A 15,872-nucleotide genomic window follows, 5' to 3' on the forward strand; every position below is an offset into this window, starting at 1 on the left:
AAAATCTTCAAATCTCTGAAGAACATGAATGAAGCTGCCTTAAAATAAAGTCCTGGGTCAGTGCTTAGAGGGAACATACATCAGTATAATCATTTAGCTAAAATGAATAACATAATGGAATTTTATAAACAAACTGTTTAAACCATTACGAAGCCTTTTTTTATTCTGATAACTCACAGAACAATAAAGTTTTATTTCTGACAATAAAAATTTTATATAAATTTTCAAATTCATTTCTAGTTCTGCTGTTTACCAATATTGCCATACTGAAACAAATAAGCATATTAAGCAATATATAAATATATTAAGCAAAGAGAGCCTCACTACCTTCTTTTTCTCTTTAGTTCTAATCTCTTGTTTTGGTCTGAATCAGAATTTGAAAACTAATAGCTTTCTGCTGGGGCCAATGGCAGCCTAGGTTATTCAAATTTGCCTCTCGTGGACAACAGCTTATCATGCTGGGTTAATTTTTTAAAGTTTATAGAAACATCAAAGAACCAAAATAATACAAGGAATTACCTGTCTAAAACCAGAAAGGTAAGCAGAAACCAAAATGAATTTTGCTCTGAGAAGATTTGATAACCCAGATTTGAAGCTGAGCTGCAGTTTTGATGACACGGAGGAGTGAGGGGAACAGAAACAGAGAAGTCCAGGGCCCACCAAAGCTGGCAGTCTCCCCAGAGCTGCCCACCAATCCCAGCCACACACACATTTTGCTGGGTCCCTGCAGGGCTGTACCCTCAGAGTAAACCTAAGCCACAAGTCACCAGCTCCACTCCCTCCACCCGCAGGACACCGTGGGGGTCTACTGCCTTGGTGCTGGGTAAAGCAGGGGAAAAGCATCCCTGAAAAGACCCCCTCATCATCCCTGGTGGATTCAGCCTATATTCATATCACCAACGTGATGCAGGAAACCTCAAACCAAGTATTTAGTTTAAAATAACATCAGAAATATCAAAAACTTTAGGGAGAAAAATGAAACTTTATTGAGTGGCATTAAAGGAAATCAAAGTAAATGGAGAACTCTGTTATGTTCATAGATTAGTCTTGGAGATGTGATGTAACTCATTCCAGAGATGAGAGTGAGCAAGCAGTGTTTATTAGCAAACAGGTGGCACTTTTTCCTGCTGAACTTAAACCGTCAGCTGCTATCTTGGCAGTGTGAGACTGGGATCAACACAAAAAAGATGATAACTGGTCCCGGTGATGTCTGAGTCCCAGTGAAACAGTGCTTGAAGCCAGCTCTTCAGTCTTCGGGACAAAAAATTTCCCTTTGCTTTTGAGCTGGTTCATGTTGGGTATTACTGACTCTTGTGACTCAAGGAGTCATAATCAGTACACACCCTAATTATAAAGAATTTATACAGAAAAATGTAAAGAAGGAAATTCAAAATCATCACCCCAAACCCCACCATGCCAAAATAATCATTGTCAACATATTGGCATTCTTCCCTCTAGATTTTCATGGGTATGTGTATAAACCTATATTTATTCTTAAAAAATTCCCGTCATACTGCCTGTTTTGTACCCTGATTTGTTTCAGTTAACATTGTTTTATATAACCCTCATTTGTTGAATATGCTTCAAAAATTATTTTAAGAAATGTATAAGTTTCCATTATGTGAATATGCCAAAACATAATAATTGTTTTCTTATTATCTCACTCTTTTTTTTTTTTTTTTTTTTGTAGAGACAGAGTCTCACCCTGTCACCCAGGCTGGAGTGCAGTGGCATGATCTTGGCTCACTGCAACCTCCACCTCCCAGGTTCAAGCAATTCTCCTCCCTCAGCCTCCCGAGGAGCTGGGACTACAGGTGCACACCGCCACACCCGGCTAATTTCTTTGTATTTTAGTAGAGACGGGGTTTCACTGCGTTGCCCAGGCTGGCCTCAAACTCCTGAGCTCAGGCAATCCACCTGCCTCGACCTCCCAAAGTGCTGGGATTACAGGCATGATATCCTACTCTTTTAAAGTAGCTATTGAGTTTGAAAACTACCCCATTAGCAGAAATTTAGTAAACCATTTTTGACTCCTGGGACTCTATCCTATTATGAGCATTGAGGATACAGAAATAAAAATCCCCATAGTCGAAGTGCACCTCATGGGTTAGGGACCAGCCATTCTGACTCAAATGAAACCCTCGCCATCTGTGTAGGGAGAAGCGCCGGGTCTGTGTCCACTGTCTACGTGACCCTTCTTTTACATCTGCTATTGCTAGGAAAAAACTAGGAATAATTATACAACTTTACTAGGTGAATCCTTCATTTAAAAAAAAAAATACAGTGATACTACTTTAGCCAATAGCGTTTCATCATAGTGGCAAATTAATGAGCTTACAGCAACTAAGCTCTACCACAATTCTTTCTACTTTGAAAAGCTAACAAAAAAAGAAATACAAACTAAGTAAAATGCGCCACCTTTAGAAATTTTTTTAATGATAATTTGTGGTTAGGAAATAGAGTTTATATAATTTGCAGGTACTCATCTCGGCCCTGAATATTTTTATTTCTATTTTTATTCTATGAAACATTTTAAAATTTGTACAGTTGCTTTTCAAGGTCACAAAAGTATAGCTTTTTGATCAGTATTATTTATACCAAATTCTGAAAAAATACATATAATAATATGTTAAATTGTACTATATAATTAAAGGCACTTTCACTACAATTTTTCATTGTTATTCCTCATAATATCTTGAGGTTATTATTTTCATTGATGAGATGAAAAAAATTGATGTGGAGAGAATTTATAAAATGTGCTCAAAGTCATACAACTAACTACGTGACAATGCTAAGGTTGGAACCCAGGTTTTTACTGTTAGATTTTTACTTTTAGATGGCTATGGCTCCTGACCTTCTAAAAGGGTGACATTCACAAAAAAGTAAGTTAGGCTTTCCTGAGCCAAGAAAAGAATAAGAATCCGGGGCCGGGCGCGATGGCTCACGCCTGTAATCCCAGCACTTTAGGAGGCCGAGGAGGATGGATCACAAGGTCAGGAGATCAAGACCATTCTGGCTAACACGCTGAAACTCCGTCTCTACCAAAAATACAAAATATTAGCCGGGAGTGGCAGGTGCCTGTAGCCCCAACTACTCGGGAGGCTGAGGGAGTGAACCTGGGAGGCGGAGCTTGCAGTGAGTCGACATTGCACCACTGCACTCCAGCCTGGGTGACAGAGCGAGACTCTTGTCTCAAAAAAAGAAAAGAAAAGAAGAATCCATCCTTGAATGTGGGGAGTTGCAGGGCATCTCTGAAGATGAAGCTTTCAGCCACCCTGCGGACCCTGGCACTTCCTTCCTGCTCTTTCTCCTCCTCCGGTAAGAATGGGTGAAATATAAGAGTTCTACTAATCCAGAGTGTAATTAACCCCCACTGCGTCCCTCCTGAGAAGCGCAAGTCCTGGCCAGCCAACAAGTGGTCTATTTAAAGTAAGAAAAATAAAGGGTGAAAAATGGAAAGGAGACCTGGCAGGTGGGGGGCCTCTGACCACAGCTGAGGAACAGGGGCCTCCACTGTCCAATCTGCTGTCCAACAAGCTGAGCTCTTTTCGCCCTGGAGTGGGGGGATCCTGTTTTTGTTATTGATAAGTTCTGCACGTCTTTTGGACAGCCGCTTTCAGGGGAGCGATCCAGCACGATTCCAAGGAAGTTTAGAAAGTGGAACAAGAAATTATTTGTCTTCCAGATCCATTACTTATGTAGGAAAATGTGTCTATTAATAAGGAAATTCTTTAGAAGAAGGAAATCACTTCATATAACTGGTAAGACTATAAAATGCTTTCCTGAGATAGTATTGCAATTTTTAACTTCTGAGTGAATTGAAAAGTCCTAGAAATAAGCAGAAATTCTCAGAAAAAGTGGTTGCCAACCAATATGCCCACAGCTTAGTGGAACTAGATCGTAAGCCTCACATATGACCTGCTATGGCATGAAATGTAATTATATGAAGCTATTGGAGAAGTTCATACTGTAAGTGGTTAGTGTTAAGAACGCGAAGTGAGCTGTGATCTTAGGTCTGCAGTTGGCTTGTATGGCTTTTACTTTCGGGGCCTCTTCTTTAAAAAAATCAACTCATGTGAGTTCCAGAAAATAACAATAGCTCATACTCTGTGTTTCCAATTTAGTTTAATTTAACAGATATCCACATAATGAAGATGCTGAGAGACAGACCTGAGGACAAAGAGTGGGGAAGGAAGCTCCATGATGGAGCTACTTGTGACCCACGCGAATCTAAGGTATTATTATTTTATGTGTCTTCTTCAGGATCAACTAGAGAATAAGAGTACACCATAAAACTATTCCTTTCCTCACTTGAAAAGCAAATGCAAGTTGTTACACTGCGCAATAGGAAGCACTACGAAGAAAGAGCCAGGACCTAGCATATCTTCAATTTTAAAGGGAGGAGGGGGAAATGCCCCCTCCAAAAAATAAGTGACTCAGAAAAGCAACAGATAGTCACCAAAAAGTTTGATTGTTTAACAATGGATGGGGGAACAGAATTCACAGCTATAGTCAGTATTGAAAACGGGAAACGTGCATAGATGGGAGTCAGAGTCCACCCAGCATCTTATTAATCGCAGCAGGGTTACTGCGGGCCTCCAGGATGGCTCCCACGGAGCCCCACCTTCCTCTGCGTGTGGCCTGTGGCATCTGTTCCCACAGCCAAGCCTCAATCAAATCCCTGGCCCACAGAAACTGCAAGGGATAAATATTCACGGCTGTTTTCGGCCACTGGATGTTGGCGTTAATTTGTTACATGGCAATGGATAACTAACACAGTGTTGCAGTGTAGGAACAAGGTCAAGAACGAGGGGTTGCAAGCAAAATGGCTAGGTAAGCCTTTGAGAACAGTCGTATGAAAAATATGAGAAAATGTCTGGCAAATTAGACTGTGCAAATTAGACTGGGCTCACTCTCACCTCACTTTGCGTAGGAGGAGAACAAAGCTCTGAAGCCTTACTACCCAAAACAGACTCCTCAGAAACTCTGGGGAAACCTGTGTTCTTACCAAGTCCACCCACTCCATGGGAAACGCTAATCTAACTGCTATCTCAAGATTGGGAAATGACAAAATGCCAGGGCTTCTTTCCCCAGTTAACTCCCCCCAGTGTTGCTAACATACAAGAGCCTGGTCAACCTGAGTCAGGGTTAGGTGCCCCCTTCCCAGTACCCTGTCTTTTCCCTTTCACGGGACTTCCTTGGTTTTGTAATTGCCCTTTTACTTCTCTCTGGGCCGTGCTGGGCTCCTGAGCCAGTCCTGGGAGGCAGGGGCCATGTGGCATTGCCATGCCTGGCAGCCTGGAAAGAAAGCCAAGGCTGTGAGAGGCAAGGTGACCTCTGCCTGAGGTCAGTTCAGCAGGCTGGTGACACACAGAGCAAGAATCGGATCTTTCAATGCTTACCGCAGCATTCTCCCTGCTAAGCCACACAGTGTGTCGCTACTTTCAAGAAGTGTTTAAAAACACGTGATCTAGGCCAGGCACGGTGGCTCACACCGGTAATCCCAGCACTTTGGGAGGCCAAGGTGGACAGATCACCTGAGGTCAGGAGTTCGAGACCAGCCTGGCCACCATGGTGAAACTCCATATCTACTAAAAATACAAAAATTAGCCAGGCGTGGTGGCAGGCGCCTGTAATCCCAGCTACTTGGGAGGCTGAGGCAGGAGAATTGCTTGAACACAGGAGGCAGAGGTTGCGGTGAGCGGAGATTGCTCCACCACACTCTAGCCTGGGTGACAGAGCAGGACTCTGTCTCAAAAAATAAAAAATTTAAAAAAATTTTTTCAAAATGCAAAAATTAGCTGGGCATGGTGGTGTACATCTGTAATCCCTGCCACGTGGGAGGCTGAGGCAGGAAAATGGCTTGAAGCTGGGAGGTGGAGGTTTCAGTGAGCCGGTATCGTGCCGCTGCACTCCAGCCTGGGCAACAAGGGTCAAACGCCGTCTCAAAAAACAAAACAAAACAAACAAACAAACAGAAACATTTGATCTAAAGGAAGGACCTAGAAGGCACGTTCACATGGTCATTTTCATAGGTGTCAGCAGTCTCCGCTCTATGTACATACAACTCCTTTGAAAACCTTCAGATTAGTAGCTCTCCGTCTTTTCTGTCCTTCCCTGTTCCCATGTAAACTCACTTCTCACTTCACTCAGGGGTGACCAAGGCTTTGAGGGCAGTGCCTGGAGCTGATCTATTTGAAAAGCCGCTCCTGAAGTTAGTTGTGTAGTCAGGGAGTGCCTTCCCCGCTTCTCCTCTGTTGTCCTTGGGAATCACTCTTAATTGGCTTGGGCCAGTGCCCTGAAATCTTCCTAGTTTACAGCACTGAGAACTTTTTGAGAAACAAGCGTAAATGTTCCTCGGTTATCATCAGAGAGGCTTGGCCCTCAGAGATTGTGATCAAGGATCCAAAGTCCATCGAGCGGTAACACATTTTCCTGCCAATCCCCAGTCCCCAGCCAGGCAGTTGTTTTGCAGGCGGGGAAGCCGGGGGACTGACAGAGCCCCCGACGCACGTGGCCATGTGATCCGCTGCCTCAGAAGGTCCCCAGGAAATTTGGTACACTTGCTACGGCTCCCAGTGTAAATGACAGCTAATGGTTACAACTGAGATTTTTATGGCATATCTATAAAACAAAGAACTTTTATATATTGTAAAATTGAGTAAGCTTGGTATTTCCCAGAGCAATAAATTCAGCCATTTTCCTCCCAAGAACTTTAGGACTTTGTAAACCAAAGTAAACCACACTATGTACAAGGCTGCTGAGATGAAACAAAGGAAAGTATTTTTAGTTATATTTCTCTTTAACCAGATTTACCACATTTCATTACTTTGCTGCCTACTATTGCTCTGTGGTCCCTAAGGAAATAAGTAGATGAAATTGAGAATAAAAACAACATAAAGGAGGATATTCAATACCCCAAGTGGCATATACTCAATCTGGTCACACAATGATTAAATTTAGCTCTACTTAACCTGATTTCAAGTGCGGTTCCATTCTGGGGCTCTGAGAAACAAATACTTGCTCTAAATTATCAGAAAATATTTATATTGAAACATATGGTTCTGAGTTTCCCTACTGGATAGGAATACTAACACACAGCAAGCAGGTTCTACTTTCAGAGATCACTGAACATGGCATTTGCCATCAACTTCACAACTTTATTTGGCCAAGGAGAACATCAACCAGCACTCCTCACTGCTCACCTCTTCACATACCTGTGTACACACACACACCTCCCCTATCTGTAGCATCTTGGCCCTGTCGTGTCTAGGAAAGAATATAGATTTCCATTGTCTTATGGGAACTGTGACATTTTGACAGGCAGCTCCATTTAGATTTAGTCCTCCAAAATTTTGCCAACCTTGAATGTGTTGTCACATTGTTTGGAGAGAGGCTCCAAATTGTGGAAAATCTGTGTAGGTCAAGAGAAAGAATTTTCAGACACTTAAAGCTGATGATATAACCAGGCTGTGTAATTTCTTCCTGGGGAAAGGGAGGGGTGGGGTTTCCAAATCAGATTGGTTCTCTCTTGCCTGAACTGGTTTTAATTAACTAGTAATTCTGCAAGGAGAGTATGGAGATGCCCCAGATGTCCCCTCAAGATTCCGTCAAGCCTGCCTGCGGTTGACTGAGTCACAGGACACAGAACAGAAAGGGATCTTCCTCCTTGTGAGCCCAGTGCCTTCACTTGTCCGGGAGGGAGCTGAAATATGAGGATGCTATGCAGTTCCCACTCACACAATGATTATGAGCAAATGCCACTATGTCACTTTGTATATTTCCATCTTCCCCTTGTTTCTTTTAAAAAAATTTTATTGTGAAGAATATCATGGATTCAAAAGAGTTCATGCAGTCATGTGTACCACTGAAAGAATAATAGTGAATAATAATGAAACAGAGACCTTGCACTGTCCCCGGGCTGAGAGACAGACCCCCGCAGGAACTTCAGAAGCTTCCTAAGGGCTCTTCTAGGGGTCGCCCTTGCTTTTCTTTAGAGTTTCACCACTGATGTATCCATCTCTATACAGTACATCGGACTGTCATCTAAATGGACTCAATACTGTATGTGTTTTTCTGTGACTTTTTTCTTTTTCTCCACATTACGTTTTGAGGTTCAACCATGTCAATGCCTTAGTTGTAGTTTATCCACTTTCCTTTAGATATACAATCTCATCATATGAATCTACCATAATTTATCTATTCCACTATTGAAGGAATTTGGATCATCCCCAGTTGTCATGTTGTTTGTTTTTGTTTGTGTGTGATTTGCATATGTGTAAGTTTCTCTGGACCCTAGAGGTGAAAGTGAAGGGAGGGCCACCTTTAAATTAAAGTGGCATTTGAGCCAAGTCCCCAGTGGTAAGAAAGAGGCAGCCTTATGAACAGAGCAGAATGTTCCAAACAGGAGCGACGCTTGCCAAGGCTGCGGTGAGAAGCTTGGGGTGCTAGAGGAAAAGCAAGAAAGCCCTAGTGGCCAGTGCATCGGGAGCCCATGGGAAAGCCGTAGAGATGAGATCTAAAAGGCAGACAGACGCAAGATCACGCAGACCAGTCAAGGCTGGATGCAGTGAGTGGAGTACAGGGCCTATTGTGGGTGACATGTAGGAAACCGATTATACATGTACAAAACAGAAGGCAGGAGGACCATTAGGAGGCTGTTGAAATAATCCAGGCAACATGCAATGGTGGCTTAGATAAGATGAGCTGGAGGTGGAGAGATGAGAACGAACACAATTTTTTGGAGAGAGAGAGATGCGTTTGTTGCTGGGTTGGACATGAAGCGTAAAAAAAAAGAGAGCAATTGAGCTTGAGTCCTGCATTCCTGCCTTGAGAAACCAGGTGACTGTCATAGTGGGTACTGGAGACACGGAAGGCTAGGGGAAAGACAGAGGTGTTTTAGAGATATGAGGAAAATAAAACTTTTGTGTTACTGATGTTAGGTTTGAGATGCGTATAAGACAACCAGAGAGTACCTCTGAGAAAGGTCTGGGTTGGAGAAGTCAGCTTGGCATCATCAGCAGATCACTGGTAGTTAAACCATAGGAGAAAATAACATTACCCCAGGAACGTCTAGAAAAGAAGAGGTCCAAAAGGAAACCCTAAAGTACCCTCAACAGTTTTTAACAAGATGAGGGAGAAAAGCCAGCAGAGGATGCAGGGGTGAGAGGAGAGGCAAAAGGGTTGGGGTGACAGAAACCAGGAGCTGAGAGTGTGTCTGGAAGGAGGGTTTGCTCTACTGAATGCTGCCAATGGGCTAGAGAAGATGAGGACAGAGGCGTGGATCTGATCAGCAATGGTTGGTAACCTGGCAGAAAGCAGTTTTAATTCAGGGGTAGAGGACATACCTGGTCAGCGTGCATAGGAGTGAATACTGGGTAAGGAAGTGGGGACTGTAACCAAGATCAGATCTTCCCATAATAAGTAAAGCTTTCAAGGGAGCCACAGATATCAGAGTAAAGCTGGAGGAGAAGGCAGAGTGAGAGGGGGGCTTTTGTTCATTTATGATGGAAGCTATTAGAGAATGTGTGTGCAGATAGGAAGAATTCATGGGAGAGGGAGACATTGATGGAGCAGGAGAGAACGTGGCTAACTGCAGGGATGAGGTCCTTGAGAAAGCAAAAGATGACCCAGAACACAAGAAGAGAAGGTGACCTGTGATTCAAGCCGAGATGCTCACACAGAGTAATTTATATTAGTAAAAAATAGGAGCAACCTAAATATGCAACAATAGAAAAATCATTGTTTAAATAGTTATAGCATATCCACAAAATAGAAAGTTATAAAAATTATTTTTCTTTTTTTTTTGAGACAGCGTCTCACTCTGTGGCCCTGGCTGGATTGCAATGGTGTGATCTTGGCTCACTGCAACCTCTGCCTCCTGGGTTCAGATGATTCTCCGGCCTCAGCCTCCCGAGTAGCTGGGATTACAGGCACTTGCCAGCATGCCCAGATAATTTTTGTATTTTTAGTAGAGACAGGGTTTCACCATGGTGGCCAGGCTGGTCTCGAACTCCTGACCTCATGATCCGCCTGCCTCGGCCTCCCAAAGTGCTAGGATTACAGGCGTGAGCCACACGCCCGGCCAAAAATCACTTTTTTGGGTTATGATGTATGTGAAAAAAGTAACGTACAAAAAAATTTTAATTTTGAAAAGAAAAATACACATCTGTCTGTACATGCACAAAAAGTTATGAAAACAAATGCATCAAGACATTCCCAATGGGCCGGGTGTGGTGGCTCATGCCTGTAATCCCAGCACTTTGGGAGGCCGAGGTGGGCAGATCATTTGAGGTCAGGAATTTGAGACTAGATTGACCAACATGGTGAAATCCCGCCTCTACTAAAAAACACAAAAATTAGCCGGGCATGGTGGTGGGCACCTATAATCCCAGCTGCTTGGGAGGCTGAGGCAAGAGAATTGCTTGAACCCAGGAGGTGGAGGTTGCAGTGAGTTGTGATCATGTCATTTCACTAAAGCCTGGGCAACAGAGCAAGACTCTGTCAAAAAAAAAAAAAAAGACATTACCAGTGGGTATTTTGTGTATTATTTTGGGTGACCCATTTTTAAATACTTTTAAAAAGTGTCCAAATTTTCCATAATGAATATGAATTATTTGTATTATCAAGGAAAAAATCATTCATATTATTGTTTTTTTAAAAAAGGTGGTACAAGGCACAGCATTTTGTCATCAAGCCAGATAGCTATTTCCTTTTGTTTGATATGTGCAAAGATACCACAGGAGTGATAGTGTTAAATTTAGGTTAATTCCACTCTGATTTTCTTGTCTTATTCTTACCTTATCTGTTTTATCTCCTTCGTGGCTTTAGGCCTGTTTCACTCAGAGACGTCACGTTATGGCTTGTGCTCTTTCTAGGGCACTAGGTAAGCACCCACACCCTTTTGAACATGCGAAGCTAATACATATTTAACAAACCTGCACGTTGTGCACATGTACCCTAAAACTTAAAGTATAATTAAAAAAAAAAAATAGTCCAGCCAGAAAAGCCTAACAGGAACCTGCCAGATACCTTCACCCCAGTACCGCTCATTAAAGGGGGATGACTAAATGGGAAGACCCTGTACACTTCCAGGGAATCCCAGTAACATATTTAACTGAGAAGTGACAGTTTTAAGTAACTGAAGCCACAAAAGCAGATCCGTTTTCTCAATGATGAATATTTGAGTAACTACTTGTGCCAGGATAAGTGGCTTCTTAGGAACCTCATGAGCCCCCGACAGAATTCAGGGCTGTTATTAAAAAAGAAAGGCAAATGGATGCTGGGAGATGCCCAATGTTGACTGCAAACTGTGATCCAGGAATGCTGATCTTCTCAACCTGCAACCACAAACTCAGTGGTCATATTTCCACTAAAATAGGCTTTCATTCGTCAAATAGATATTAAGCACTCGATAAGTGCCAGAAACTGTGCAAGGGGACAGATATACAATCCGATATACAAGACGAGACCCAGCTGCTGGGGAAGACAGACAATTAAAGAAATCACAAGCATAGGTTAAATGCCACCAAAAAGGAAGTACAATGAGCTAGAACGGAAGCATATAGCAGGACCCAGGCTTCCAGAAAGAAGAGAAATTCCATGGGTGGGAATTAGCAGGGTGAATTGGAAATAAAAGAGTGGTCAGGCAAGGAAAATGTGTGTGAGATGACCCAGAGAAGACCATGAGAGCTTTAAGGAACTAGAGACATCAGTAAGGCTGAAGTGCAAGGAGAAAGTAGTGGTGAGAGGTGCAGCTGACAAGAAAGAACTGGGGATTTGGGGTTGGAGACAACTTAAGATAGGGGGATCAGGAGGCTGTGACAGCAGGACAGAGGGAAGGAAACTGATTAAGAGTTATTTAGGAAGTACAATTGACAGGACTTACTATTAACTGAATATGGTAAAAGCTTAGATGACTGACATTAGACTTCTCTTTGCCAATAAAAGCACGAAATGCTATAAATATTCCTCAAATCACTGCTTGTTATATCTCACAATTTTGACATGTTATATTTTCATTTTCATTCAGTTCAAAATATTTTCCAATTTCCGTTTAGAAGCTTATTAATTTCCAAATATTTGTGGCTTTTCCATACATTATATCTTTCTCTTATTGCTATTTAGTTTTATTCCACTGTGGTTACTATTTTAAATTTATGTAAGCTTATTTTATAGCCCAACGTATGATCTGGTATAGCGAATGTTTTACGAGCACTTACGAAAAATATGTATTTTGCTGTTGTTGAGTAAAGCCATCTATAAATGTCAGTGAGGTCAATTGATTAATACTGTGGTCGAGTCTTCTATATCCTTACTGATTTTGTATCTACTTGTTCTATAAATTATTCAGAAATTAGTTTGATTCCCTTGAGGTTTACTTATAAGCTTTTTTGGGCCTAGAGTAGCCTTTATTCCAGGACTGATTTGACTCCTCTTCTAAGTCATAGTCTTTCTGGGGCTTGTTCTAAATGCCCCATATATTCAGTGAGGTCTCTCTCTCTGGCTGGAGGGAACTTGAGTGATTTTTGGCTTTGCAATTTTAGAGAATTGTTCATTTTAGAACTCCTTGCCAGGTGCAGTGGCTCATGCCTGTAATCCCAGTGCTTTGGGAGGCCAAGGCTGGCAGATCACTTGAGGCCAGGAGTTTCAGAACAGCCTGGCCAGCATGGTGAGACTTCATCTCTACTAAAAATACAAAAATTAGCTGGGTGTGGTGGTGGGTGCCTGTAATCCCAGCTACTCAAAAGGATAAGGCACGAGAATCACTTGAATATGGGAGGTGCAGGTTGCAATGAGCTGAGATCATGCCACTGCACTCCAGCCTGGGCAACAGAGTGAGTGAGACTCCATCTCAAAAAAAAAAAAAAAAAAAGAACTCCTCATAATTACTCTTTCACCAGAAGTTTTTCTTACCTGGCCTTATATCTCTATAGACTTCTGTTTCAAAAAGATTCCCTGAACTCCTGTGCAGATTTCTGGAGTACTTTTATCTGTGTAGCCCCTTCCCTTGAGAACTCTGCCTCACAGGTTCTTCACAGAGCCGCCTGGCCTTCCCCATCTCTGACCTCTGTCTCTTTAGCTCTGTGAAGCTGCCTCAGTTTTTTGGAGTTCTCCTTCCCTGGACTGTAGCCCAGGACTTATCTCTAGGCAGAAAGGCCAGCTGATGGTAGGGCTTACCTTGTTTTCTTCCTTTTTCTCAGGAATCACAGTCTTGTTTTGCCCTATATCCAAATAGTTGCTTTCTATATTTTATCCTTTTATTATAGTTGCTCGCAGAGGGAAGGAGATCACAGGCCATCTCACTCCTTCATGGCCGGAAGCATGAGCTCATTAGCAGATCATTAGTGAGATCCAGAGACGATGGAGAAAGCAATGAGTCATGGGCAGTTTTGAGGTTACTGCCATGGGCAAGCAGGTGGATGATGGTTCCATTCATGGAGATGGCAAAATCCAGGGTGATAAACATGGGTAGGGAGGGTATGAAAGAACTCCATGGGCTTACTGTTGCATATGTTGGATCTGAGTCACTTGCAAGTCATTAAAGAAACGAGTAAGCAGTGGAGGTTACAGAACAACTCCCTCACATGCTTCCACCTCCGTCTCTTCATTCCACACTGGGCTACAGTTGCCATGGACTAGTGACCCCTTCCCAGGGTAATCAGCAGTGGTTATATCCACTTATTTTAGAAGAAAAATTTATTTGTGAAATTTAGTTGGGATAATCCCGCCCCACAGTCTTCCAAAATATTAAGGTGCATGGCCCAGCATTGGTACATTTCCCAAAGGCTGGATTGTCCTTTCTAAACAACACAACAGATGAAACACAAGTAACCTAGTGCAAGTAGCACGGCCCCAAGCCCAGTTCATTCCTTCCTTTTTCAATAGCATGACCCCAAGCCCAGTTCATTTCTTCGCTTTTGCAAGTAGCACGGCCCCAAGCCCAGTTCATTCCTTCCTTTTTGTATAGCATGGCCCCAAGCCCAGTTCATTCCTTCCCTTTTGCAAGTTGCACAGCCCCAAGCCCAGTTCCAAGCCCAGTTCCAAGCCCAGTTCCAAGCCCAGTTCATTCCTTCCTTTTTGCATAGCACGGACCCAAGCCCAGTTCATTCCTTCCCTTTGTTTTCCCCATGACCTGACCTTAACTTACTTTTCCTCCTCTCTTTCTCTTTTTCCTTTACAATGATTTCTCCCCCACTGCAGAGAAGTAAACAGAAGGCCAAGCTGTCAGGGTTTCCTACAGCATGGGGAAATTGTCTAGGGACCGCCTGTGAGGAGATATGCACCAACTCCACAAAAATAAGCAAAAAAATATTTGCACATTGTGGTCTATAGCCATATTTGGGAAAGAAAATTATTCTAAAAAATTATTCTAAAGAAACACAATCTGCAGCAATGCAACTCTGACACCATAATTACAACCTTTACATTATTATCCAAAGGGGTTAGCTCCTTGGAGCCTAAGCTGCATTATATCTTCTTCCTGGAGGAGGTTTATTCCCCACTGGGGTGATTTCCAAGAAGAAAGAAGGCCTCAAAAACAAATTCAAGTTTCTATCCCTTAGGAGGCAGGAAATCGCAGGAACTTTAAATTTACAATGTTTAAATATTATCTCTTCATTAAGGACGTGTGTGTGTGTGTGTGTGTGTGTGTGTGTGTGTGTGCGCGCGCGCGCGTATACGTACCATTTATATATAAATAAAACCAGCCGGGAGCAGTGGCACTTTGGGAGGCTGAGGGGGGCGGATCACCTGACGTCAGGAGTTCAAGACCAGCCTGGCTGCCATGGTGAAACCCCGTCTCTATTAAAAATAAAATAAATAAATAAAAATACATTAAAAAATTAAAAAATTAGCTGGGTGTGGTGGTGTGTGCCTGTAGGTCCCAGCTACTTGGTAGGATGAGGCAGAAGAATCACCTGAACCTGGGAGGCAGAGGTTGCAGTGAGCCGAGATCATGCCACTGCACTCCAGCCTGGGTGACAGAGTGAGGCTGTGTCTCAAAAAAAAAATAAATTAATTAATTAAAACCTTGGGATCTGGCCTCAACCTGAGTTTTATTACAATTGTTTGATAAGGAAGAGAATCCTGTATTAGGCTGGGAGCACTGGCTAGAAAATGCGGATTTTGCTTTGTTTTCTATAAGTGGCTACAGCATAAAAAATAACCTCCGAATCCCAATGGGCATCTATTGATATCTAATGCCAGCTCCTTTTTCTAATTATAATGGTCCCTGGAAGATGTTGTTCAACTTTGTTGTCACAACACTGGAATTCTAGTAACTTTGGAGACACTGTGGTCATTTCTCCTGTTGCAGAAGAGTTAGAATATGATTTAATTGGGTGACAGCTGTCCTCAGGAAATGCCGTGAAGGTCCCTGCCTTGTAAGCGAACAATCAAAGGAGTAGTTGACAAAAATATAGTGAAGAAATTCTGAAGCTGGTAGTTTGAATTCCTGTAAGTCCTTAAAATCACAAATTTTAGGGAACCTGGTGGTATTTAAAGAGAAGAAAACAGAGCTTTTTTTTTTTTTTTTTTTTTTTTTGCCATTCGGAATTGTGTACTTTGAAAAAGGAAGTGGGATGAAGAAAGGGCTATAAAGTGAGTTATGGTGTCCAATGGTAGCCTGCAACAGCTTCAACTCAAAACAGCTTGAGGACATGTTTTATTCTCTGGGTCCTTAAAACCATGATCTCCACCCACACTCCCTAACTGGGGATTTTTAGCCACATCTGTCCCTCATCTGAGAACACCACATCTGTGCCTCTGTCAACATCTTGAGGAGCTCTGTGCCAGCAGCCACCCTTGCAGTTTAGTTCATTCCCCCATCAGGCTCCAGTTTGGAATCAAGTCCTGATTTGACCACAGCCTCA

This window comes from Pongo abelii, chromosome 17, assembly GCF_028885655.2.
Source record: "Pongo abelii isolate AG06213 chromosome 17, NHGRI_mPonAbe1-v2.0_pri, whole genome shotgun sequence".
Taxonomy (NCBI): domain Eukaryota; kingdom Metazoa; phylum Chordata; class Mammalia; order Primates; family Hominidae; genus Pongo; species Pongo abelii.